The following is a 27,254-nucleotide window of genomic DNA, read 5'->3' as shown; positions in this document are numbered from 1 at the left end:
GGGATAATAATCACAGTTAAAGAGCTGTCTGCACCGGGAAAACCCATCGGACTTCGGGAAATCAATAAACCCTGCTGAACAGATACAAAAACCTTTTGTGTGGAATAATGAAACGCTGTCAGACGACTTTTCTAATGTGATACCTACACGAAATGCACATTTATTTAAAAAAGCACATTCTGTATAGTATCATAGGAGCTATGGGCTAAAGGGTTTTTCCTATTTTGTGTTTATGGGGAAAAAAAACGCTCAGGTCATTGAGCCCATTGGTTACCAGATAAGGAACTTTTGACCCTCCAAGTCTGCCCAGTTGACTCTCCCTGTGTCACGACATGGCTCGATCTCTGGTCAGCTACCTTCCCCTTAAGCTTACCATCGGCTTCTAGCTGTCCCAAGTAAGTTTCAATTCTGCCACAGTTTTGGTTACTATCAACTCTTCTGGTAGGCGATTCCAAGGGGAGCCTAAGGTTCCTGGTCACCAGCTCTCCAGTGGTGAAGGCTGGCAAGTGATTCGTTGGATGTACAGGGTGACTGGGTCACAGGGGTAGGAGGGCTCATAACCAAATAAAGCTGCAAACGGTGGCAGCGGTGCCCTCCCACTCCCCACCCATGCCCTGCTCGCACTGCACTGCCAACAGAAGGCTGCATTATTTGTACAGCGTGAGAAAGATCAAAGGGCAGAAAGGGAGAGCAAGAGAACAGGAAGGAAAGCCTTTTTCTCCTGCTTTTCCCCTTGAATTGAGCCATTTCATGCAGGGTGCTACCCAGGAACAACGCAACACCCGCAATTTTAAGTCCCCGTGGATGTCAATCCAAGTTGCAAGAATCTTCCTATTTCAACGGCAGGAATATTAGCGCTAGTCTATTATATTTTATTTCATAAAAAGGAGTACCATGCATCTGCAAACCTATGCAAAAAGCATAACCTTACTATAGCATCATCCATGCCAAAAATAGAGTGAACTTTTTATAGCAAATCCTTTGCTAAAATAATCAAATTGTCCCGTCCTTCCAATGACAGGTAATTCTCTCACTTCTGGGGTACCCCAGGACGGTGAGAAAACACAACAGCATTTGGAGGAGACAGACAGACCTATTGTGTTTCTTACCACTCCAGGCTGAAGGTGACCAAGCGGCTCCATGTCAAAAGAATATATGGAGCCAGTCTTGGCTGTACCGCCTTGCATGCATGGAGTGATTTCTTTACAAAAGCAGGACTAAAAAAACTCCAGACACGCAATGGGGTAAAGTCAGGATATGGCAGCACTCGGTCACCTTAATCGTGATGCCAAAGATAAAAGCTTCATGAAACGAGAACATGCCAGACTGTCCCTACCCAATCCCAATCCACAGTCATCCTGCCCTATAATACCAGAATATTAGATATTGGCATAAATTGGTGTTTGCCAAGGCAATGCTATGACTTCCATAGAAATCCCCACCTACAAACACCTTCCCAACATAACACCCCCGACAAGTCTGTTCTCTGATCACCCTGCAGCTGAGAATACTTGTGATATTTCAAAGCAAATCCTCAATGTACAAATTATGATCAACAGTCCTTGAACGCTACCAGCTGAAATCCTGTCCCCCAGAGTAAACTGTTGGCAGTGTGTCACAGCAGCCAAAGCTGGTATTAACACAAACTTAATGGCCACCAGCCTGCTCGTTCTAAAGTGACTGAGTGGGAGTGGGTGTGGATGGGGGGGGGGGGGGGAATTATCATATTTGCCATGTTGTTTGTACTTTAGTAAAAGTAAACAGACGAACCAGTCTGACTGTGGTGATAGGAAAATGAAATGGGGAGACTTCTGAAGGCTTGCATAGGGAACCATCTTGAAACCGGTGGGTTGCGGGATCTGTGATAAAATGGTTTTACCAGAGGGAGATTGGGTGACCAGAGAATTAAGGATCTCAACATGCATATTCTAGAGAAGAGAAATAGTGGATATATGATAGAAACATAGAAATGACGGCAGAAAAGGACCAAATGGTTCATCCTGCCTGCCCAGAAAGCTTTTTAAAGGTAGTAACGGCCACTCCCATGTTTCTCTTAAGGGTAGGAACTGACGCTCTGTGCAGTCATTCCCAAGCTGTATGGTATCCATAATAATTGCAGCTAGCAACCTTTTTTTTTTTTTACTGGGTGATGATCTTTCTTGAAAATTCAGACAGGGTTGCTTGATGTGCTTTGCTTGTGGACCTGGCTATAGAACCAGTCCTGTCTTTTTCACTTGTCTGCATATCAATATCCCAGACCATAGAAGTCAGAGCCCTCTTGGTTGTTTTCTGTGTCCTATTCCCCCTTTCCCCTGCTGCCGAAGTGGGGAGCAATGTTACAATTGCAATAGAATCATCGAGGCATATTGGTTAAGGGTAGTGATGATCTCCGTGCTTTCTGTTAAAGGTAGTAACTGCCGCACAGCAAGTTACCCCCCTGTACGCTTATCTCATTTCTGTCCTCTAGTCTTTAGAGATCCACAGTGTTTATCCCATGCTCCTTTGAATTCTTTGACTGTTCTAGTCTTCTCCACCTCCTCCGGTAGGGTATTCCAGGCGTCCACCACCCTCGCTGTGAAGAAATATTTCCTGATGTTTGTTCAATTCATGACCCCTAGTTCGAACCTTTTCCATTGGAAAGAAAACATTAGAAGTCATACATCATTAAAACCTTGCTGAAGGTCTGTATCATATTACCCCTGCACCTCCTCTCTTCCAGGATATAAATATTTATATCCTTCAGCTTCTCCTCATAGGTCTTCTGATACAGACCCCACACCATTTTGTGGTCACTCTTCTCTGGACCACCTCCATTCTATCTCTATCCTTTTTGAGATAAGGACTCCAGAACCAAGGACCTGTAACAAGGGCATTATCACTTTTTTTTTTTTTTTTACTGGTTATTCATCTCGATGCATCCCAGTAGTCTTCTAGCTTTAGCTTCACCATCTTTAGATCTCCAGACACTATTACCCCAAGATCCCTCTCTTGGTCCGTGCACATCAGTCTTTCACACACCCCCCCCCCCCCATCACATACAGTTCTTTTGGATTACCACACCCCGAATTCATGACTACACTTTTTGGCACTGAATCCTAGCTGCTAAATCTTCGACCACTCTTCAAGCTTTCTTAAATCTCTTTTCATTCACTCTACTCCTTCAGGCATGTTTACTCTGTTGCAGATTTTAGCATCATCCACAAATAGATAAACTTTACCTTCTATCCCTTCCATAATGTCGCTCAAAATGATATTAAACAGAACTGGTCTCAATATCGATCCCTGTGGCAGTCCACTTAACATAGTTTTCTCTTCAGAGCAGGTTCCATTTCCATCACACGCTGTCTTCTATCCATCAACCATTTTGTAATCCACGCCACCTTGGCGCTCACTCCCAAGCTTCTCATTTTATTCACAAGCCTTCTATGTGGGACCAAATCAAAAGCTTTTCTGAAATCCAAGTAGATAATATCGAGTGCTCTTCCTCGATCCAATTATCTAGTCACCCAATCAAAAAAAATCAACCAGATTTGTCTGACAGGACCTTCCCCTAGTGAATCCATGCTGCCTTGGGTCCAGCAACCAACCTGAATGTAGATAGTTCTCTATCCTTTCCTTCAGTAGAGTCTCCATTAAATTTTCCAACCATCAAGGTAAGGCTAACTGGCCTGTAGTTTCCAGCCTCCTCTCTGCTACCACTCTTGTAAGCGGGACCACCACTGCTCTTCTCCAATCCTGCGGCATCACTCCCGTTTCCAGGAACCTATTCGTCAGGTCCATCAGCAGACCAACCAGCACGTCTCTGAGCTCCCTCAGTATTCTGGGATGTACCTCAACTGGCCCCATGACCTCTTTCAGTTTTTCCTAGCTCTTCCCATACATTCTCTTCTGTAAACAGAGTTTCGTCTACTCCATCCCCCATCTATGAGTTATTATGTGTGTTTTAGTGGATCCTTGGGTGCTGTGGAGATGACCACGCCCACGGGGAGGAGCCCCGTGAGCAGCCACAGTACTGGGCTAGACTCTATACACAAAACACCGGAATTGAACTCTTATTATACAGCTTGAAGTAGCCACCAGGTGGCAGTGGTGAGTTGTAGTCTCAAGGACCTCGGCAGAGGGAGCCCTTCTCTCCCGGATTACGTCAGGAGGTTCCGCAGCAAGGAGTACTGTGGATGAGACAGATGAGAGATATTAGAGTACTCACTCGGTGTTAGCTGTTATGGATGCGATTCCACCAGATAGTTAGCAGTAGGTACAGGCACTGAGGCAGAGAGAGCAGGCCCTCGAGGAGCGAGTACCTGTTCCCTGAATGGCACCTGAAAATAGAACAGAGGGCCACTGAGGAGTGGGTACCCAAGTTAATAGTAAACCCCAAAGAGCAAAAGGAAAGCTTCCCGCAGGCAGCAGAGAAGCGGCAGAGTAGCGCAGACAGGAACAGTTTGTGTCCATTCGAGCCTATTCGAGCCTTTGCCAACTCAATGAGCTAGCAATCTTGAGAAGTAGATTATACCCGGAGTGGCGTGATGTCAGATGAGGGAACGCCCTTGAGGTTCGCGCCACTGGGCGTACTTAGACGTGGGTTACACGCGCACCCTTGCAGGTACCTGGGAGGAGCAATGGCGTACGGCTGCACCATAGCCGTACTGGGGACGCCAGAGAAGTCAGTTTGACGACTCTGCGGTAGCCATCTTGCCCAGGTAAGCGGGAGGAGCCGAGATAGAGGTGCAACAAGCAGGGCGAAGCCGAAGACCGACAGACGCAACACTACGGTCTTGTTAATAACCAATGTCCTCCTCCAGGGTCTTTTTTAGGGAAGATATAACTCTGATATATCTGAAAAATGTTTTGTCTCCTTGCTTTACCTCTTTGGCCATCCTTTCTTCTGCTTGACCTTTTGCTTTCCTGATTTCTTTCTTCATCTCCCTCAGTTTCACCAGATAGTCTTCTCAGAGTTCCTTTTTTTGGGATCCTTTGTACTTCATGAATGCTGTTTTTTGCCTTTATTTTTTCAGCCACCTCCTTAGAGAACCAGATCGGTTTCTTATTCCTCTTACTCCTTTCCTAGCACATAGATTTGTTGCCTAACAGCTCCTTTTAATTTGGCCCACTGTTGTTCCACATCACCCATCACACCATCTTCCTCCAGGAATGTCCCCATTTTGACAAGGTCTGTATTTTTGAAATTTAAAACTCGGGTCTTCATGTGACTTCTTTGTATCCTATTCACATAATCAAACCACACCATCTGATGATCACTGGCGCTCAGGTGAGCCCCTATCCAAACATTAGAGACATTACCACCATTAGTGAGTACCAGATCAAGTATCACTCCCTCCCTGGTGGGTTTCATTACCATTTGTTTGAGCAGAGCGCCTTGAAGGCCATCCACTATCTCTCTACGTCTCGTAGATTTCGCAGAAGGGATATTCCAGTCCAGTCAGCAGATTAAAATCTCCAACTAGCAACACTACACCCTTCTTTCCTACCTTTTGAATGTCTTAAATGAGTTCTCTTGTACAGTTCATCTGTTTGAGTCAGTGGCCTGTGCATCACACCAGTAGTAATGGAAGCATCTTCTTCCGTTTTTTAGAATGGTCCACAATGCTTCTTCTCTACCCCACATCCCGTTTTTGACATAAAGAACTCCTCCTCCCCCTTTTCTGTCCTCTCTGTCCTTCCTTAGCAAGTTATAGCCCAGTATGGCTATATCCCAATCTTGAGAATTTGTGACCCATGTCGCTGTAACAGCAACAAATGTCCAAGTCCGCCTCCACCATTAGGGCCTGCAGGTCTGGGGTTTTGCTGCCTAGACTATGAGCTTTGTAGTCATAGCTTTCCAGTTGCTTTTCTTCTCTTTTTGAACTCATTGATTTTGTTACTCTCTCTTCCCACTTCCTGTATTTCTTGGGGGTGACCTGCCAATTTCGCTGGCCATCTCCTGCCACCCCTGCTCCCTAGTTTAAGTGCCTAATAATCTAGGATTTGAATTTCTCGCTTATCCTCCTCTTTCCTGCCATTGGCAAACATAGGCCATCCCTACCATACAATCTTTTACTGCTGCATACATGGCCCCAGCCTCCAATGTATCCAAATTCACATTCCTTACACCAGGCATTGAAGTTACCTATATGGCATGACCTTTCCTTTCCATGAACAGGTAACACTTCTGAAAAGGTAATAGTCATTGCCCAGTGTCTAATCTTTGTTCCATAGATTTGGAAATCTTTCTGTACTTTGTGGACACAGTTTCTAGCGAGCTCATTGGTCCCCAGATGGATGATAACATTGATATTAGAATTCTTACTTTCTTCTATAATTGCCTTTGTTGCGTCCGTTGGTCTCAGACGGCTTCGACCTTTGTGCCTCACCTTTCTCTCTGCTCTCTCCGCTAGCCTTGGGAAGATGACTACCGCCGTGTCTGCATGCCGCTCTCTCTGGCGTCCTCAGAACGGCAATGGCAAAGCCTCACGCCATGTTTCTCCTGAAGGCCTCCTAGGGTGCGCGTGCACACGCCACCCACGTCTTTATCCACGTCATGGCGGGAACCTCAGGGGCATCTCCCTCGAGTGACGTCACGCCATCCGGGTATATAACTTGTACTTGTTTGCTAGCTCATTCAGTTAGCAAGGATTGGACTCGTCCGGTCTAAGCTACTCTACCGCTTCCTTGCTGCCGCTGGAAGCTCTCTCTGCCCTTCGGGGTATTTCTCTAACTTGGGTACCCGCTCCTCGGGGTCCCTTTGCTTTCTTTCAGGTGCCTATCTGGGATCAGGTACTCGCTCCTCGAGGGCCTGCTCTCCCTGACTCGGTGCCTGTAATCCAACTACTTCTGCCTGCTGGGATCTCCACCTACACAGCTACCAACTTGGTGAGTAATCTAACATTGTCAGCCTGTCTCATCTACAGCTCTGCTGCACGGGGAACCTGCATCCGGATCTCCCTATACTATCTCTGTGAGACGGGTCTCCTCTGCCGAGGGCCCCTGGACTGCTACCTCTGGATCACCTCACTACTGCCACCTCTGGTGGTATAGCTCAGCTGTATAATAAAAGACAAATCTCCGTGTTTGCGTGCCTCGAGTCTAGCCCAGTACTGTGGTTCCTCACGGTGCTCCTCCCTCTGGGCGTGGTCATCTCCACAGTACCCAAGAATCCACTCAAACACCTCAAAACCATAACAGCCTTGACCACCTCGTTTGCATTTCTGTTAGCTGAGGATCCTGAAAGGCATTTAACTGCTGTGTCCCCATCAAAATGGGTCCTCAGACTGGTTCCTCTGATGATTGAATCTCCCAGCAGATGCAGCTTCCTTTTATGACATTTGATCCTGCTGAAGGGTTTCTGGGCACATTGGGTGACTACTACTCTTTCAGATATCAGTATCAGATACCTGTTACTTGGACTTCTTCATTTTCCAATGCAGAAAACGCATTATGTACGGGTAACAGCGAGGAAGAGTGGCTGTCTCTTCATCACAGGCCTTATTCTGCCAGAGCCCACTGTAATCCAGATATTCCTGGGATTCTGAATCCTGGATGTCTGACTTCTCTGTGGGAATGGGGGCAGATACTCAGGATGCTTCGCAGATAGGCAAACTGGGTGTCTCACAGGTCACTGTACACCATTTGTATGTGGGATTGTGACTCCTCCGTGGGAGCTGGGAGAGATATTCTGGATGCTGCAAGGAAGGAGAGGATATTTGAATCCTGTATAATATCTCTTTCGGGTGCATTAGCTCCTTATTCATGGCAGACAGCTGAAGGCAAATTAGACAACTCCTAAATCTCCAAAAGATAGGTCTTGGGACATAAGCACTACAATTGTTGCTCTGAATAAAGGACATTTTGTAATAGTGACTAATAAGCTAGTTGACAGATTAGTACTTCAGGCCTATATTATTCAATTATCCTAGGTCTTTGGGAGAAAGCTTTAAGAAGGAAACTCTAGGGGTGGGAAGGACTAAACAGCACAAATAAGCACAATATATTGTTGTAAATGCAGAATAAAGTTATATTAAATAGACGGTTAAAACTCAGCTAAAACAGGAACCAGGTTAGCTGTGTGGGATCCAGGTTTGCTTTGCTTACAATAGTACTTGGCTTGATTACCTAGTAGACGTTCTGGGTGTGGTATAATCAGTTGCAGCAGAAGGTAGAGTCCTATGACCTTCCCTTTAAATCACACAGGGATTTAAAAGTAATAACTAGCAAAACAGTACCACAACACACCAGACAGAGTAAGAACCTGCAAAAAGAAGATTACTATCTATTGGAGAATTTTTTTTTTGTAAGATTCTTCAGTCCCACACAAGACAGAAGCAGAACAGGAGAATTAAGGAATATCTATTGGAAGACAATAACCCCGCCCACCAAAATAACAGAGTTTAAACAGCACAAACAAGCACAATATGTAGGGATAAATGCAGAGTAAAATTATATTAAATAGACGGTTAAAGCTCAGCTAAAACAGGAACCAGGTGAGTTGTGCGGGATCCAGGAAGCAGGTTAGGTTTGCGGACAACAGACAGACATTCAGTACCTGGAAGGTATCAATGATGCAGAGGAGATCAATGAAAGGGGAGGTCTAGGGCCGGCCGGAACCACTGTTAAAGGGAAATCGATGGGGTAGGAGCGACTGGGGATTCCTCCTCCTCCCCCGCGTTCTCTGCTCAAGAAACCCATGGAAGGGATAAGTGGAGGCTGGGGAGGCCCCGTTTTCTTTGCAGGGGCCGAGGACCAGAGTGGCCCAGGCAGGCCCTGGCTCCACGTTATTGGCCCGAAGGGGTGGGGGCCGGATTTAGTCATAGGCAACATAGGCACGTGCCTTGGGTGCCAAATTCTGAAGGTGGCCAAAACCCTGGATCCCCCCTGCCGCTCTGATTTGCGAGGGGAGGAGGAGGAGGAGGGAACCGCTCACCCCACGTCCTCTGCCTATGGGTACCATCACCTTCAATCCAGCCTTGGAGGGGGCGCAGAAGGACGCAGGGAGGCCTCAGGAACTGAGGAAGCATTGGGGCGGCACAGAGGCCCTTTTGTTACATTTTGTATTTATTTTAATAACCAACTGAAAATGTTTGGATAAGTCTATATTGGGTCGTTCTATTTAGAACAAACCAAAAATAGATTTTTCTGGTTATTCTCTCAAAAAGAAAAAACGCACATCCCTGACAATCACAGAGAATTCTCAGTTGCAGGCTGACGAGGTGGCAGAAACACCCCACAGCAGGATGGGGTTAAGTTTTTAAGCGTGCCCTACTGGAACAATTTAAACGCAGCAGTCACTGTCGGAGCTCCCTAAATGAATGGCATAAGTGGTTAATACGAAATGCCGAAATTCTAGCAGAAATGCATGCAGCCGCGGAGCTGGGTCCATCTGTCAGGCTGCGACCACACAGCTCTGCAGCTGTGGTCTGTCTGTCTGGCAGGCTGCAAGTAAAGTAATATCCAGCAGAAACTCAAGCACTCACGTAAATCGGGTCTCTCTGGCAGGCTACACAGCAGACTCAGGAGGCCAGATATTCACGTGTCAGCCAGGCCAGTAATGCTAGCTATTTAAATTACTGCAACTCCTTTGTGGGAAGGGAGGGGTGCTGGGTGTGAAATCTTGTGCGCTCTTCTGCCCAAGATGGTACAGTACAAGTCAGGAAGATGATAAACACTATCCTGGATAAGGAGCGATCTATCCTTGCAATGTGGACAGGAATAACTTGACAGTCTGGATGGGTCAGGCTGAGTCTTTTTTTGCTGTCATCTACTATGAAAACTGCATCCAAAACTTAAGGCAACGAAGTTAGAGAAAAACTTCCTTTTTGCTTTTCTAGGCGTATCAGGACATGTTTGCACCAGCCTTTTCATAGTCCACCGTGAAGGATTTCCCCTTTTCCTTGTATGCAACCACATCAACCACATTAGCCTTGTTTAATATGTAAAGCCTTGTTTAATATGTTTCTTGTAAAGCCAAGGGCACTGTTTCCCGTCCCGAGGCATTTTTGCTGTTACCTGTAAACCGGATTGATTTGTTTCCTAACAGGAAATTCGGTATATAAAAATTCTAAATAAATCAAAATAAATCAAAAGTTCTCTATGCTGCAGTCAGCTCGACTAGATCTTTGCTGCTTTGCAATCGGTTTCCCCTTTCTTCTGCCCATCCAGCTTTTTTGTTTGCATGCAGGTGCAGACTGGATCCTGGCCGCACTGAAAGACTGTGGGAATGCTTTCCTTACAAGCAGTTAAAAAACAAACCCACCCACATATGGAGTAACTTGGTTCCAAACCTAAGGCAAAGTCCAAAAAATATGTACAAGAACCCCCCCCCCCCCCCACCCATGCACAAACCCCCCACTTTCCCAGTATCTTCTCCAGCATTTGAAAGAAAACCTAATACCTATACAAGGGTGGTCAACTCCGGTCCTGAAAAGCCACAAATAGGCCAGAGTTTCAGGATTTCCATAGCGAATATGCACGAGAAACATTTGCATACAATGGAGGCAGAGCGTGCAGATCTCTTTCATGAATATTTATTGTGGGTAGCCCGAAAACCAGACCTGTTGGCGGCTCTTGAGGACCGGAGTTGGCCGCCCCTGACTCTACGGAGTACGTAGCATGTAGCGTTTTGGGACTCCGGGTACATCCTGTGGCGGATTCCGTACTACGTTTCTTTAACTGAACCGAACACCAAAGTATTCTGCAGCGTAACCGCGGATATCACGGTGCTGTCCCTCCGATGGCGGGGTAAATCCACATTCTGTCTCTCAACATGGCCAACAATCTATTGGCACATGAGACCAGCACCTTCTAAATTCCTGTTACTAATTCTGTTCCCTCCCCCTCCCCCACCTTTCCTCCCAGAGGGTACATTTCAATTGTTTCTGCTCTGTGCACAAACTGTTTATCGATTCCTTACTCACACACAGGCTCCACTCTGTAAATACTAAGGAGGATGTCATTCCCCCTACCAGCCACTTCTTTCAGCTGAGAATACAGCAGACAAACCTATCTGTCAAATAATTGGGAAAATGTATCAGAGCGTATCTTTTGCAAGCCGAGGCATAAATCCCTAAATTCTCCTGCTGAAAATGGGTCATGCTAATTTGAGTGTATGCAGCAACATCTCAAATGCCTTTCAGACGGGAGGGCGGGAGGAGGGTTCACAGATTGGGGGCCAAACCTGCGAGTGCCCTCTCAAAATGAATAGGATCCGCTTTGAACCATTTTATCTGGAAATAGCAGGAGAACAAGATAAAGGAACGACCTGGTGGGGGGATAGCTCAGTACTTCTCCTCCTTCCTGCTCAGCTGACGGATACTTTCTTTTTACCTGCTGTTCTCGTGCAACCTTCCACATTAAGGGTGGAAGACGCTCTGCAAATTAGCCAGATCAGATGATGCCATGTTCGGCTCCGAACACTACAAAGATCCCTTGGCTTCTGATGCTAACGGAAGCAGGCTGACAGAAGAGGCACGTGATTCTGCTTGCCACCGTTCCCAAGTTATGATCAGGGTGTCAAGGAAACCCAAACAAGGAATCGCAACTTCCAAGAACAGCAGGGCAGAAATAACAGGCTTCCCAAGAACTAACCCGTCAGAAGGTCCATCTCTTAAGGGAAGCCATGGTGGCGTGGCAGCGTGGCCTTGTGGTCAGAGCACTGGACTATGAACAGGACAGGTCCTGGGGCACGAGGTCCAAGACTCTTCCCACCCCCGCCAAATCACTGAAGAATGAGACCTGGGTCTTAATCTGGCTTCCCCCGCCTCCAAATCTACATGGTTTTCATTTTGATTTCCTATAAGCCATAAAACTTCCACAAAAAAAAAAAAGGTTGTATACATGCGTTATAGTTAGATTTGTTTTTGAGAGTGGGTTAGAGAATTTCAGATCTTCAGAGGCTACAAAAGCCAGTTGTTTCTTCAGGATATCCATCATGAATATTAATGAACTTAATTTGCATGCAATGACGTTAGTTATTGGTTAATCAAGATGCAGTATGTAAGCTATCCAGAAACTCATGTCCATCCGTGGCACTCTGTGACCAGTGTGTGGCATCTTTGCTCTAGCATATTTATTGTTTATGATTACAAGTACGACTGGCCTGGGAACTAAAGTTTGCAAGTTATCTGAAGAACGGACACAGTACAGGCAGTGTCACTGCAAGCTTCCCACAAACAGTTTTAGCCCAGTACTTGCCCCATATCGTTTTCATTAATCAATCTGGAGCGAAATGATGTATCTGCCCCCGGGTCATCTCGGGACCATCTCCAAGGGAAGGCAAGAGGGCAATTCAGTTTCCATTGTCTACTCATCCCTTGACCTTGCTGCCAAGACTGCCTACGCTTGGGACGGTTTTCGGCCAGTACTCACCTGAGACTACCAGCTTATTCCACATTGGCCAGTGAAAGTGTTTCAAATGGCAGCACATTTTGTTTTGTGCATTTTTCTTCACTGTCCTGATGGGAAGAGGCTCAGCTGGGTCCCCCAAGGTGCATGGCGAGAACACTGCATGCCCAGAATCACACATAGATTTAATAGTCAAAGAGAGCACTGGAAAATATGTCCTAGGACACCTGAATCGTCCGACTCCTAGTCTCACCACTAGCCCACTCCTATCCCCATTTACTCTGCTGGGTTTTTGGCTCGGCAGTTTCCTGGTGTTTCTTTAGACTTTCAGCTCAAATCAGAATTGGCTTCTAATGGGCTCCATTACAGCCCCATGAGCCTTCATGTGTAACTACCTAAGGTCCCCCCCCCAACCCATTTGTACATCCCTCTCCCAATTCTGCTCAGCCATTGTGGTGATGGCCTTCAGCCAGGGGCCGCAAACTGTGGCTCCCTCTGGGACCCGGCTCATGCAGACTCTATGCCTGGCCACTAGGTGTCACTGTTGTGTACTGGCCCAGATTCCTGAGAGCTATGAATGCTGCCTCTGCAGCCCTGCCCAATCCGGGGAGCAAAGGCTGGGCCTGGGAGAAAATCGAGCCAATCGAGCCAGGTCTTCTGCATGGCAGCGTGCCGTGCACCACCTGCCACTGAGCCTTTCACTCCGCGGTTTATAAAAAAAAAAAACGGAGATGATGGTTTACCCTAATCTTCAGTAAATACCAAACTGAAAGGTTATATTTTATTTCACTGTTCCCCCAAAAGAAAGATAAACGGCGTGCAGCACGTCACCTGTTTGACAAAGCGAGGCTCTCTCACTTTCTGTCCTTGCATAGCCGTGTTGGCAATGTTTTCTGCTACATTTGAGAATGCCAGCGTCAATACAATTCGTCTTGGAGGGTACGGCTGGATGGAAGCGCGACGCACAATACAGCAAGCCAAAACGCAGGAAGGAGACTGGGAGGGGCAGGGGAAAAGGAACGCGACTGTTTAAACAGATTCTGACAGCTCAAACTAGCACTGCGACAAGGGAACAGATCTCACTGTCAGCCAGAAGACCGACTGGCATGCCCGTCAGAGAGGCATCGCACCGGGTTCCTGCCGGCAGCCAGCTCTTTATTCACTACCTCCCGTCCAGGCACAGCAGCAGCTGGATGATCTTGGCCCTCTGCAGCCAGCAGAAGGTCGTGCGCAAGGCATTCCTTAATGGAATGGTACCCAGATTTCCTCTTCGGCAGGGGCTCCCCAAAACAGCTGCGTTGTCAGAATATCTGCAATAAATAGGCCTCAGATAAATCTGCAAGCACTAATTTACCTTGTGCATATCCTGAAAACCCAAATGGATGTGGAGGGTCCCCAGGACAGGGCTGGGAAGCCGCTGATCTCTGGGACCCACTCAAGACCAGGGAATCGGGTCACAACTCCGGGACTGTTTCATGAGACACGCTCAGTCCGTCCTCAGAACTCCCATTCCAGTGAATTCTGGGACTTGGACTCCTGTTTTTGAAGCAGAAGGCGCCAGCATACACAAGAGAAAAACCTACAGTTAAAGCCCCATGCAAACATCTCAGTAAGGAGGGCTACGAATTGAATACTGAAGTGCAGGGCTGAGCTGTAGCTCAAGGCATAGGAAGCTACTGGGACATGGGAGAACTTCTCTTGTGTTACAGTATAGGGGTGAGGGTGGGGCAAACAGCATCCAGGGAGTTCAAGGGACACGGAGAACGTCTGTGCGTGCGCACACACACACAGTACTTAAATTTATGCACAGTAACTATACAGATATGAGACAGATTACAGATGAGGTACATTGGTATAAATGCTGCTTGCTATAGATAGGAAATGCCAAAAGGTGTGAGATATATTGGGTTTCAGATAGATAGAAAAAGCAGCCCAAATGTTGAGCAAACCTTGGTCCTAAGAAAAGGAAAAGTTCCACTATGGAGCCTAGAAGGAAGGCCTGATGGAAGGGCCAAGCTTTTTCACCGTACAGGAATAACCAGGAGAATGGAGGGAACAGAACTCAGGAGGTCACAGGGATACAAAGAAATCCCTGGGTGAGCGGGGAGCAGAGCTCAAGCAGAGTCGACCCTAAGAGGGCATGGAGTCCCTTTCCTGGCACGACCCCTTCTTCCTACTGACAGGAGGAGATCAGGGCTTCTGCCCTGCACCTAACAACTTCAATCTGAGGCCTGGAAAACACAGGCCCTGCGACTCTCTACGGGGCCTCTGTCCAGGCAGACTTCAGACTGAAGCCGACAGAGGGGGCGACAGATGCAGTAAGAATTGCTGCTCCCCTTCTGCTGCTAGGAGATGGGGGAAGGTGAAGTAATTCACCCCATTCTCACTTTGCTTCCAGCTGAAAGAGAACAGCTGCTGCCTGCAGCCAGTCTGGGTCAGGAAGAACCACTGCGGCCTGGAGTTGCTCCCTGCCTCATAGAAGAGAGGCTAGAGGAAGCGGGGGCGGGGCGAGAGAGAGAGAGAAAAAAAAACAGAAAAAAGAAAAAAAAAAACTGCAAATAGACATAAAAATCCAAAAATGACAAAACCCAAAAAACAGAAAAAAAAGGTAGAGAGGAAAAAAAACAAAAAAACCCCCAAAGTTTATAAGGAAAAATACATTTTTAGTCCTGGCTCCTGAAATTTGTGGCTGGCATTTAAATTCTGTAGATACTTTATCACCCCTGAAGCAAGTCTGGTCTGAGAAGTTCCTGCTTGCGATGTGTCTACGTCCCTGCCACCGTAGGTCGAATTCAGTACCTTCATGACCCCTTCAACAGTATTCATGCCCCACTCTGCCCCTGTAACTGGGACAGGGGTGGATGCACTCGCTTCCATAATAAATACATTTAGTTTATGAATTTCTCATTCTGATATCACTAACTTCAGACCCCAAACCCCTCTATTCAGGGCAAAAATCCCTGTTCCAACAGCAGGGTTCCAAAAAGCCAGAATCTTAGCAATAGAAGCTTAATTTCCATCCCCTCTCCCCTGCATGGCCTCTCGCCTCCCTTCATGCAGGTGCATTCTTCAGCCCCCTGTCCCAATAGTCTCCAGCTTCCTCTCCCATGTGTGGCCCAGGGCTGCAGCCACCTCTTGGATATCAGAAGCCAAGATGCAGCTCGCTCCAGAGCAACATCCAGTGCTTCTCCTTCCCCCAACCACCAGGTGTCGCTACAGCGGCAGAACACAGACACGCAGAGCACTAACCCTTTGGAAGAGTATCATCAGGCTCTTCCCTGCACTGCAAAGTTTACATTTTTCTTTTAATGAAGGAAAACATGGTGAAATCCCCCCCGCCATTGCTGGAAAGCTCCATTTCGAGGAAGACAGCATTCTCCACAGAGATACCTCCCAGACAGGCAATTTCGCTCCTTTTTAATTACTTCTTGTGATTGAGTTTTCTCCTGAACTGCAGAGCGTTGCTCATTCTGTTGCTGGCAATTAGAACCAGCCACGATAGCTCCTGTGTGAAAAGAGCTTGCAAAGGAAGCCGGCTCTCTCTAGGAATGGATATTGTTCGTGAACTAAAGGTGCTGGGGTGGCGAGCGGAAGGACCCGCCGAGACTGGCCTGATACGCCAGAGATCGCGGAGAACTGGTAAAAATGGGGAGCAGAGCTGTCTGCCCGAGTAACTTAGCGGCCTGAATACATCCCCCTCTCTAAATGCCACCTAAAAGGCATGCATGGTCTTCCATAGCCGGACTGGAAGGCGGAGTTCCCAGGATGAGGAAAGCCACACTCCTGGATGGTATTTTCAAATCTATGCACATTATTTTCCACTGAAATTTCATCCAGATGCAGAGTCCATGGCTCCCTTCAAGCCGTGGATGATTTCCCATGCATGTACAGTACTTCCCTTCTGAAAATGAATTACAAAGTGCCTGAATCAGACTTTGTACCAAGGATATGAAGTCATTATCTACAGGAAAGTCTTCCTTGTGCATTTTATAACAAATAATTGCACCTGTGTGGTTATGTCGGAAGACCCAGAAGCAATGACGGTGCCTAACACAGGCAAAAATGAACCAGTCAAGATCAAGGATGGGGAATCTCTGCTGTGGCAGAAATCCCGGACCGGACCAAGCCAAACCGGAGTCATTGAGGAGGATGCTGGCCGAAACAGATAAAGCCCAAGCTCTCGGCTCTGCTGTTTCTGAGGAGAGCGGTCAAAAAGCAGCTTCTCATTCTACAACAAACTTTATCCAGGTTGGCCAAACATTTTACGGATGGGAAGCAATGCTAAATTCCATAGCTCCAGATAAAATCCAGTCTGAGGTCAGAAAGGAGCCCTGGGGGGGGTTCAGGAATCCAGAGTCAAACTGGTTCACAGGATTCTAAGTCACGCTCAGCTGCATCTCCACCAGGTCCGGGACATAAATAATGGCGTGTTTTATACAACTCGACACAGCATCAGACACTGCTGGAAACCAAGTTCTGGCCCATTCGTCTTCCTATGGTTAATTGGAGCTGATACTTTATCAAATTGGTCAGATCATGTTATTGCATTTTTTTTTTTTATTTTAATTGAGTGATAATTGTTTTCTGCAAGGGAGTTTGAGGAGCGAAGAGTTCATGAATAAATGAAAAGCTAAGGAAACGGGCCAAGCCCGTCTCATTGATCCCTTTTGCCTTGTGCTTTCCGGCAGCACACAGCAGAGAGACACTTGAGGAAATGTAAGACAATGGACACAATCCTTCCTTTATCATCCCCTGCACTCCCTCCCGTCCAGTTCTCCTCGAGGAACCACTGGGAATGGTCTCACTCCCTCCTGGCTCTTATCAGGGAATCATTACGAGTGGCTCTCTTCTTGCTCCCCCCTGTCCAGCACTCATCTCCTAAACACGGTCAGGGGTAAAGTATATGCGGGGACCTAAGCATGAATATCCTAGAGGAAAGGTGAGATATGAGTCTGTCATTGAAATACCTGCAAGGTATCAACGCACAGGAGGTGGATCTCTTTCATCAGAAAAGAGGGGGTCACGGGATGAGGGTGAAAGGGTGGTGGCTGCATGGAGCAATCCCCAGGTAGATGGTGGAGTCCAGGGCAGTGTCTGAATTCAAGCCAGCATGGGATAGACACAGGGGATTTCTAAGAGCGTGGTAGGGGTCGTAAAGCTGAGCCTTGGGCGATCGGTCAGACTAGGTAGGCCTTATATGATCTCTTTCTGCTGTCACGTTTCTATGTTATTGGGGAGCTATTATGAACGGCCTCACTCCTTCCCTTTCAGCTATCAACCAGGAGTCAACATGTAGTGTCTCTTTCCTCATGCCCTCCAGTCCAGGTGACCTTTCCACCCCCATCCATTTCTCATCAGGGAACCATTAGGCATGGACTCTCCCTTCCCATCGTCTTTGATATTCCTAACTTTCAGCTCTGCCGAGGCTCCTCAATCCTGCCCTGCAGCACCCCTTGCTGGGGAAGGGCCAAATCCTCTTGAGGGTCCTGCAGCCGCCTCGGAAATCTCCTACCCCCGAAACTTCACCCAGCCTGAGAGGAGGAGAGAGAGAGAGAGAAATCACATTGGGGGGGGGGGGCGGGGAGCGGCTAGGCGTTTGATAGCAAGGCCACTGCTCACGCCTTAATGCCATTTGTCAGCCTGAAACACCATTTCCATGGCAACCATGCAAATGTGCAGAGCATTCTGGAATCATTAGGCGAAGGAGCCGAGCGGTACAGAAACAAGGAATGCCACACATTTACACGCCTGTTAGGGAAAGCCTTGGGTTCTGAGCACTGGCGAATGCATCTGATTGTAGGACTGAAAACCCACAAACAAAACCGTGCTGGAAGCAGATTTCCTTCCTCGGACATCCACGTAAAAAAGGCAGGAATCCCCGAAAGCTGGGCCTAGAATTTCCCTGCCCCAGGTTACAAGTTAATAGAAGCCAGAGTTGGGTATCGTGGCAGCAGAAGACGCCCCCACCCCCCCACTAACCCCGTGCAAGGGGACAGGTTTTGGGAAGGGGCTGTCACACCTCACCCCAGCCAACCCAACGGACCGACCCAATCCTGGCTTTCCCCCATGGTTCGCATGGAGTTGTAGTTTCTGATTAAAACCTCAGGAACTACAACTCCATCCCTGCCGTGGGGCAAAAAAAAAAAAAAAAACCAGGACTGGCTCGACCTGTTCAATGGGCCAGGGGCGAGAGGCAAACCCTAGTTTTTGGCGTTCCTGAACAGTTAAGGCTGGTCAGGGCCCTGCAGAAATGGATCTTGGGGCCGGATGTTCTAACTGCTCTCCCCCCTAGACACTAAATGGGAGGAAACCTTTAGGACGCAGAGCTTTGAGAGATGACGGTACCACACAAAGGGGGGGAAAAAAAAAAACAATTCAATAAGGATTGGTGGATCAAACGAACGATGCTGCAAAGCCAACCAGGTCCAGTGCACATTCTGTTGGATGCAATATTTTCATCAGACACGGAGATCTGGTGCTTCAGCAGAGAGGTCCTCAGTCCTGCGATCTTGAATCTTCCCTTGTACAATTCATAGTGCAAAGCTGTAATCGCGATACGGTGCTTCTGTTAGCGCCCAGTTGAAGATGGGAGAATGCTGCCCGCTTCCCCCGGCTCCTCCGGAAGGGCCTGGTGTCGACCGCTCAGAGGAGCGCACTGTACACAGAATAAGGAGGACCTGGCAGCTTTGGGAGGCCGGGCAGCCAAATACTCTGTGCATTGTGTCCCAGATCTGCAGGTGGGGGAAATTGCCACAACCCTGGCACTGGATTGCCACCTTCCGATCGGTGACAGAGTGTTTCAGGAAATATACAGTGGCCTAGGTGGTAAGAGAAGGGACATATTGATTCCTTTTTTAAAGAAAAACAAACAACCCCCCCCCCCCCCCACACAGCCAAATTCACACAAATGTTCCTCTTGACATCTTATCTAGGACTCCCCATATGCTCTGGACAAGCTGGTCCAATTCTTGTTTTACCACAATGCTTTTCTTTGGCAAACCAGGACTGGATTAGCCTTTTCTAAAAACTAAAACATTGCTTCTCCTGGGGAAAATGAACAATTTTCTTTGCAGGAGGTAGACCAACGGCCATCATTACATTCCCCAAATAGCTTTTCACTCATGACAAGATGGTGTGCGTGTGTGCTGCTGGCAGGACCTTCTTACTGTGTAAGAGCGTCCCTGGGCTCGTGTCTAGTTTGCCCAAACCATTCACCTGATCCTCCTCGCTATCCCCGCACATGCAGCAGTGTTCTTTTAGAGTAAGAGGTACTGCCAGCAGCACATCACGGTGCTTCTGGACAGACTGACTGACAAAGTGCATGATCGCACAACTATCAAAAAGTGGGACTTCTAACCCGATGTGTCCCAAATTGTGCAAGAAGCTATCCTCTAAACAGGACACTGGGACATAAAGGGTTAAAACTTGTATTAATAACTGAGACATGAGAGAAGTGCAACAGCTTGATGACCTTACTGATTGGTTAGTGCAAAGTGGCATTGTCTATTCTGGAGAGCTCATTGTAACATTATGGAAATGACTGGGAGGGGGGAAAATCCCTCAATGGGAAATGAACCCTGCTTTTACTGGGACCATACAGCTCCAAAATGCAAAACGTACAAGAAAAATAATTTAAATTGCAATAAGACAGTCAAGGATGTAGCTATTTACTGGGCAGCTGAAGGAACAAGGCTGAAAACCCAACAGTGGGTCTTATTGGTTGTATAGGTGCACGCTGATTAATCAGTAAGAATGTTAGCTTCCCTGGTTCTGTTCGCCTTCGTAATTACATGACTCCTCTCCCCCCCCCCCCTCGTCCCCCACTCACCACCACCCAGAGAGTCAACGTGGCATTCAGGGCTCAATCAAGAAAGCTGTCACTTTGCCTCCAGCAAACGTGTTCTCAGTTTCAGAAAAACTGGTCCTTTCACAAGCTGGCTCGGAAACCATGGCCCGGACAAAAGACTTGCTTTGGCTAGCAGGTGGCCTCCTTTCCCCCAGTCCTGGGGCTTCGGCCACAATTAGATTCTGAGCCCTTGCTGGGGAAAAGGCAGACGAAATTCCTTGGAATGGCTGGCAACAGTCAACTATCAATGCATCGCACAAGAGGGATGGAGGCGGATCCGGGGCAAAAAAAGTGTAATTATAATAAACTGGGTGGAGAGGCCTTCAAACACTAATTAGGCGCAGGAGGAGGAGGGAGGGAGGGTGACAGAGCCAGCTCTTGGGAAGTGGACCCGACAGCTGTAGTGCACAATGAGCCTCAAAAAGGGCGCTGGAGGAGAAGTTAAAAACCTGCTCTCCAAAGGCTGTGCAGCCTTGACATCAGATCAGTGCCATCTGTTTAGAGATGCCAGGGTATCTCCAGGTACTGGGCACACAGGGTCTGTGCCACCATTCTGACAGTGTCCCCAATCTTTGGGGTACTGCTAGGGTAGGCAAATCGCTTTGACAGCATGTTGGCAGGTGTTCCCTGTGCCCTCCACTCCAACATGAGCCTCCCCCTAACCCTCTTGCTGGCGGCAGCAGCGCTTCTTACGTGCGTCTGCTTCAGCCCGAACGTGCAGGGGGCCCTCTAGCCTCACTGGACCCACCAGTGAGGATCCCTGCCAGAGGGGGGGGATAGTAGGGTCCTACGGCCTCAAGCCCCCCGATCTTAAATACCTAGTGATGCCTCTGCAGGGTGAATTTCACAAGAGGAAAAAAAAAAAAAAACCAAGGGAGGGGGGTGGGGGAACTGAAGCAATGGAATGTCGTTTTCAGATAACGCCGAGGACAGCTCAACGATTAAACATTAAAGCCAGGCTACAATTTAAACAAGTGTTACAAATTCCAACAGAGTCACATAGAACAATATCAACAACAAGCACAAATCTGCAGACCACACCAACAACTAATGACGTCAAACAAATACATTAACAATAGCCCTTTACTGCCCATATCTCTTCCATTAGGTTTATTCAAAGTTTCCCTGAACCAAGTATGTTTTCAGCTTGTGCCTAAATGTAAATGAATCCTCCGATAACCATATACCCAGAGACTCTGTCTGGTCCTAACCAGCTGTAATCTGCTTCACCCAAGATTAAACTAGTGAAGCTCCCCGGGAAGAATGAAATGACAGCATTGAGGGGGGCCACTGTAATCGTTCCTTCAACTACCCCGTGCCCAGACTGATCAGGGGTCTAAAACGCTAGAGAAAAGAAGCTTACAGAGTGTGCCCCGTTCTCCACTGGCAGCCAGTGAAGTTCCACTAACAGAGGAGTCATTCTCTGCCTAGGACCATCCAGACTCCTCTGGTCTGCACCAGCTCTAGACTAGGTGCCCACTGCCTAGGAAGGCTGATCAGCAGTGCACTGTAATAGTATAACTCTCAAGTTACGAATACATTAAGGATAAAATGCATCCTGACCCAAGCCAGCCTCAACAGATTGCCCCACTGTGACTAAGGACCCGACACCCTGCCTCTTGTCAGAGAACAAGTCCAGAGATGCCATGGGGCAAAGCCAGAACTGGATCAGCCTATAAAGGCTGATAAGGGTCCAGAGGTGACCCTACCTAAGGAACCATTAGGATGCCTAATCCACTTTAACCGAGGAGTGTGTGCAAGGTATAACCATGCAGGTGAAACCCCTCCCTCCCAAGGGAGAGAAGGTAAAGAGCATGCTACCATTTAAGTGAACTGCAGCAAAGCAAAAAAAGAGGTGTTGCGTCCGTCACTGCTCAATGCCCTCACTCCGCCCTCTTTACCTCTGTGGCAACTCCCTCCAGGTTTGATGGATGGTTAGCTGCCGCGGTGTCTTCTTGCCGTCTCCCTCCGGCGTTCCCGGACCGGCACGACGCTGCGAATCCGCCATGTTCCTGATGACGTAGGGCGCGCGCGTGCTCCGATTGATGTACCAGCAAGGGTGCAAACTTCGGGGGCATCCCCCTGAGATGACATCATCCGCTTCCAATATAAAAGGTCTCAGAGTTTGCTAACACATCGAGTTAGCAAGGGTTACTCTACCTAAGCAACTCTGCCTCCTCAGACTTACCAGGGGTACCCGTTCCTCGGGGGCCTCGCTCTCTTTTCTTTATTTCAGATTGCCGATAGGAACTGGTACTCGCTCCTCGAGGGCCCATGTTCCTGAACACTCTGAAGATTCTCTACTGCCTGGAAGCTATCGCAGATACCGATATTTGTGAGTTACCACCACTCTCTCAGAGCTTTCCCTGGAACCAGGTACTCGCTCCTCGAGGGCCTAACCCTTTCCAGCTACTGAGCTTCCTAAAGACCTTATGTGAGTTTTGTCATCTAGTTCTGGCTATGAACACAGCATACCCTGTCTTCTCACTATCTATAGTTTCTCTACAGCTCAGCAACCCTGGGATCGCTATTCCAGTACCTGAGGGACTTCTGCCCTGCAGGGCATATCTGCTCATTACTGCCACCTCTGGTGGTTCTACTAACCTGTCTAATAAAAGAATTATCTGTGTCTGTCTCCATACCCAAGCCTAGCCGGTGGTCCCTCTCAGGGGGCGCAATCATCTGCCATCGGCCCAAGGAGCCACCTATCTACATTCCTCTATTTATTTATTTATTTAGTGATTTTTTTTTTTATATACCGCGGCACGTTAATAACATCACCTCGGTTTACAATAAAAAATAACATTAGCAACATGCTTTACAGACAATATGAAATAGTGCGAACGTATTATATATCAATTAAGAACAATCATAGTAACAGAGAACGATAAAACTAATGATAATAATATTCCAATGTTCAATGTCATTTTAGTAGTAGATGGGAGGTAAGAAGTCGTAAAGTAAAGTTTAGCAGCGGGATAAAATAAATAGTCGAGTGATAAAATAAAATAAACTCTACAGCTGAGTGTACTCTCCAAGCACTCTGCTGGTAACAGATTGCTTACTACTTCCTCTACAGGAGTTGAACATATCAGATTGCTACTCCTCTTTCAACAGGGGCAGATTCATTACAGATTGCTAACTCCTCCCTTCTTGAGGAGTAGATCATACAGTTTGCTAACTCCTCCCTCCACAGGAGCCAAAACTTAACAGATTGCTAACTCCTCCTTCCTCAGGAGTCGAAGCATAACAAGATTGCTAACTCCTCCTCCCTCAGGAGTCGAAATCTAACAAGAGGACAATGCAGCTATGTAACATGAGTCGCTAGCCCAAGAAACCCAGATTGAGATTGAAAAGGTTGCCAAACCTCTTACTGTGAAGGTGCTTAAATGACCATTGAATAGATGAGTCAGAGACTCAGGTAGGGGATTTGTATGTCACAGCCCCCTGGACTATTGTTGGTAACCTGCAGTGAAATATCACTTTAAATCATACAGAACTATGACTGGAAAAGTGCTACACTGGACAATTCTGAATGAGAGAGGGATTTATGAGAAAAATGTACTAAAGAACAGTCCTAGGAAGCAAACAGATTTTCACCCTGATTAGCAAGGAAAGTCAGACCCTTGGGTATCCATTTCTCAGATAACAGAAAAAAAAAAAGCCAGGCAGGATGGAAGGGTGTGCACACATTCTCTTCCTATGATCCTACCTGGAACTTGGCCTGTTGGCTGAAGGAAGGTGACCCATCCAGGCTGGGTAACAGGAATGACTGGCCATGAGCTTAGCGGAGCTAAAAATCACTAAACGCTGAGACTGTAGAGGGCCTGAATCACTGAATGCTAAACAAGCCATGTGCCTAGTTGAGCTGTAAACTCAAGCTAAGAAAAGCCCTCCTACCAAGGGAGAGGAACCAAAGGACAGCAGCAGATCTGGAGGTGGAGCAGTCCCCCAGGAGGAAGGGGACCCCAGTGGCAGATCGAGTGGTTCCCCCAGGAGGGCATGGCCTCCAGAGACAGACCGGGAGGCAGAGTCAGGTCCCCAGGACAGCGTGGACGCCAGGTTGGCACGGACCTTTCAGCGGAGCAGAAGCAGCACCAAGGAAATGGCAGCAGTTTAGATACAACGGATGCCCCAGGCCAATACTGCCCACCAGCCCAGTTGCATCTTTTCACATGGGTAAGACTTGGGGGGAAAAAAAAGGGGGAGAGGGGAGAGGATAATAATAATACTTGACTGAATGGGAACTCAAGAGGTCCCTTCTATTCCATATGGTGGTATACTGAGGGGGCCAACAACCCCAACTTGCTAAATATTAAATGTTCTTGCTACCTTGTAGAAATGTATACAGTTGTGTGGGCTGAAACTATTAACCACGAGTAGATAAGTGTGATGCTTGACATCCTATTAGCGATGTACATAGTCATGTAGAAATGTATATACTTATATAGTCTAATAAACCTGTATATATTTGTACCTACTGCCAGCCTTGTTCAGAGTCCCATTTATTTTCCTGGGGTGAAGAGAGGGAAATCCCACCCATTAACATCTTCTTCCCCAGGTAGAGGCACCAAGTGCCAAGGACATGAGGCCCTACGAAGTCTGCCTTGGGGGGAGGGGGGAGGTAAGCGGTCAAGGGGGCGTTACACAGGCAACCTGGCAGTTTGGTTCCACCCAGAGACTGAGCACCAGAGCCATCTTTTCAGTCTCGTGGTTAGAGCAGTGGGCTCCGAACGAGGGAGAGCAGGGTTCAAACCCCACTACCACTCCTTGTGACCTTGGGTGAGCTACTTCACCCTCTATCAGGTACAAACTTAAGATTGTGAGCTCCCTGGAGACAGGGAAACCACTACAGTACCTGAATGTAATTTTTATGTAAAAAAAATAAATCAGACATGGCAACATCTTCAGGCCCAGAACCCCCCCCTCCCCTCCCCCCAGGGCTTTCCTCTCACATCGGTGTGACCCAGTAGGAAGCTGATGAATGCCTACAAGTCCTGTCATCGCCATGGAAACTGCAGCGTTTCACCAGAGGAAGGATGGGGGTTGGGGGGGGGGGGGGGGACTTTCAAGGTTGCTTAACATCACAGCCAGACAAGACACCTGAAAGCAGAGGTTCAACCAGGGCTTTTTTTTTTTTTTTGGCAGGGGGTACTGAGTACCCAGCAGCTTTTACCTCCCTCCTATTTGATTTGCCCAGTGGTTCTTAAAAAAAAAAAAATCCAACCATCATGCGAGTGCTGGCATCTTTTCTTCCAGAAAGAAAACACTGGTTTCCACCAGGGCAAAGCATGTGCACGAAGCAAACTAACATGAAAAGCCAAGGGAAATTATCTTTTTTTTTTTAAAGAAAAATAATGGTCCAGTTTGAGGAGGAAGCATGTTCCTTGAAGCCTCAAGTTCACCCCTAGCAGCTCTGCAAGGCCCCATGGGGCTTCAGTAAGAACATAAGAGGTTGCCGTACTGGGTCAGACCAAGGGTCCCATCAAGCCCAGCATCCTGTTTCCAACAGTGGCCAATCCAGGCTACAAGTACTTGGCAATTACCCAAACACTAAGTCTATCCCATGCTACTGATGCCAGTAATAGCAGTGGCTATTTTCTAAGTCAACTTAATTAATAGCAGGGCATCTGCAGCTCAGCAGAGGGTTTGGAAGCAGAGCAGAGCACGGCACATGGAAGGAGCCATCAAAATTTCCCCAAATCCGTTCTCTCCCTTTTCATGGTAGGTATAGCAATAGAGTTTTACAGCAAAAAAAAAAAGAACATTTTGGAAGCCACCCAGCTCCCATCAGGCTGCTTTTACAGGTTGTGGCGCTGTACAGTCACAGAGCAAACACCATAAAGAGAACAGCAGAATGAAAAGCATGGTCGACAAACCACTCAACCCTTCAACAAAGTCCCTGCTACTTCCCAGCAGAGACGGTGCAGAAACACATGACCCTAAGTGCGCCCCGAACTAAAAAGGTCACTGATTGGCTCCTTTATCTATCAGATGCTTTTGGTGGTGCAGTAAGCACAGGTAGTAGGGGCAAGGCATAACATTCTTATCTAGAGATCAGAATCTGGCTCTGGACTCAGCTGAGGATTTCTTTGCAAATCACAGCCAAGCACAGGCAGCACATGTTAACACAGCACAGGAGAACATGAGTCGGCACACGAGGGAAGGGCTGAAAGTTTATTTCAGAGTGGCAACTCTTCGAGCATCAAGGCACTGCAAAGAGCGCACTGCTTACTAGCACCGGCCGAGGACGCATGCCACGCCTGTACGCGGCACACATGCAAGGAAACCCTGAACCCATGACACACAGGCAGTGAACATAAGCAAGGAACAGACAGAACTTCAAACTAAAATCAACAGCTACCACCCACTGAAGTACGTAGAAGTTGGCACTGCAAAAACTGGCTTAAAAGAATCTAGGAGCTGCATTTCTCAGATACCCACAAAGGGAGGAGCAAACAGATAGTGGTTAGGGATCAAAGCCTTTGACGATTGGCGCTACTGCCTGCTCATTTCAAACCTGGCCTAATTCGACCCCTTTGTGTCTCTGTCACAGTGTCCAATCTATGCACACACATTTTGTGGTTCCCCTTGATCAAACCCAGTCTCTGGGGCTGAGGAGTAGGTGTGTGTGTGTGTGTGTACGCACAAGATGGCTGATAATTAGTCATTATCAATTACTGGCTCTTTGTGCAGGATTGCAGCCTGTATATTCCTTGCATGTGTTTGCTATTTTGTGTGTCTCACAAACATAGCACGTGTGTGTGTATAAATATACATATATATATATATGCAGTATGGCAGCTCATTCCTGTGTATTTCACGTAAATCTTTTTGTTATTGTGTGTGTTTGTGCATTATCTCCGTTATTAATGGCTGAGTGTATAGGATGTACATTTTTCTGTGTGAAAACACACGCAGTGCATCAGTTATTACCAGCTAATTGTAATGGCTGGAATCCTGCATAATTTATGTAGATGTTTTTACTTGCGTGTTTCTCAGTGTTTGTGTGTACAGCATCTAATTACTTGGCCACCAGGTCTGGAGGTGCATATTTTGCTGGGTTTCTGTACAG

At 47.4% G+C, this 27,254-nt stretch overlaps 1 protein-coding gene across 1 annotated transcript in view; it reads right to left on the bottom strand.

Annotated features, from left to right (window-relative positions):
* Window positions 1-27,254, bottom strand: part of NKAIN1 (sodium/potassium transporting ATPase interacting 1) — a 192,390-nt gene that overhangs the window by 161,817 nt on the left and 3,319 nt on the right. The gene's annotated exons all lie outside the window — the stretch shown is intronic.

Source organism: Rhinatrema bivittatum, chromosome 11 (assembly GCF_901001135.1).
Source record: "Rhinatrema bivittatum chromosome 11, aRhiBiv1.1, whole genome shotgun sequence".
Taxonomy (NCBI): Eukaryota; Metazoa; Chordata; class Amphibia; order Gymnophiona; family Rhinatrematidae; genus Rhinatrema; species Rhinatrema bivittatum.
The sequence above is the reverse complement of the archived record's forward strand: the minus strand, read 5'-3'. Positions and strand labels throughout refer to the sequence as shown.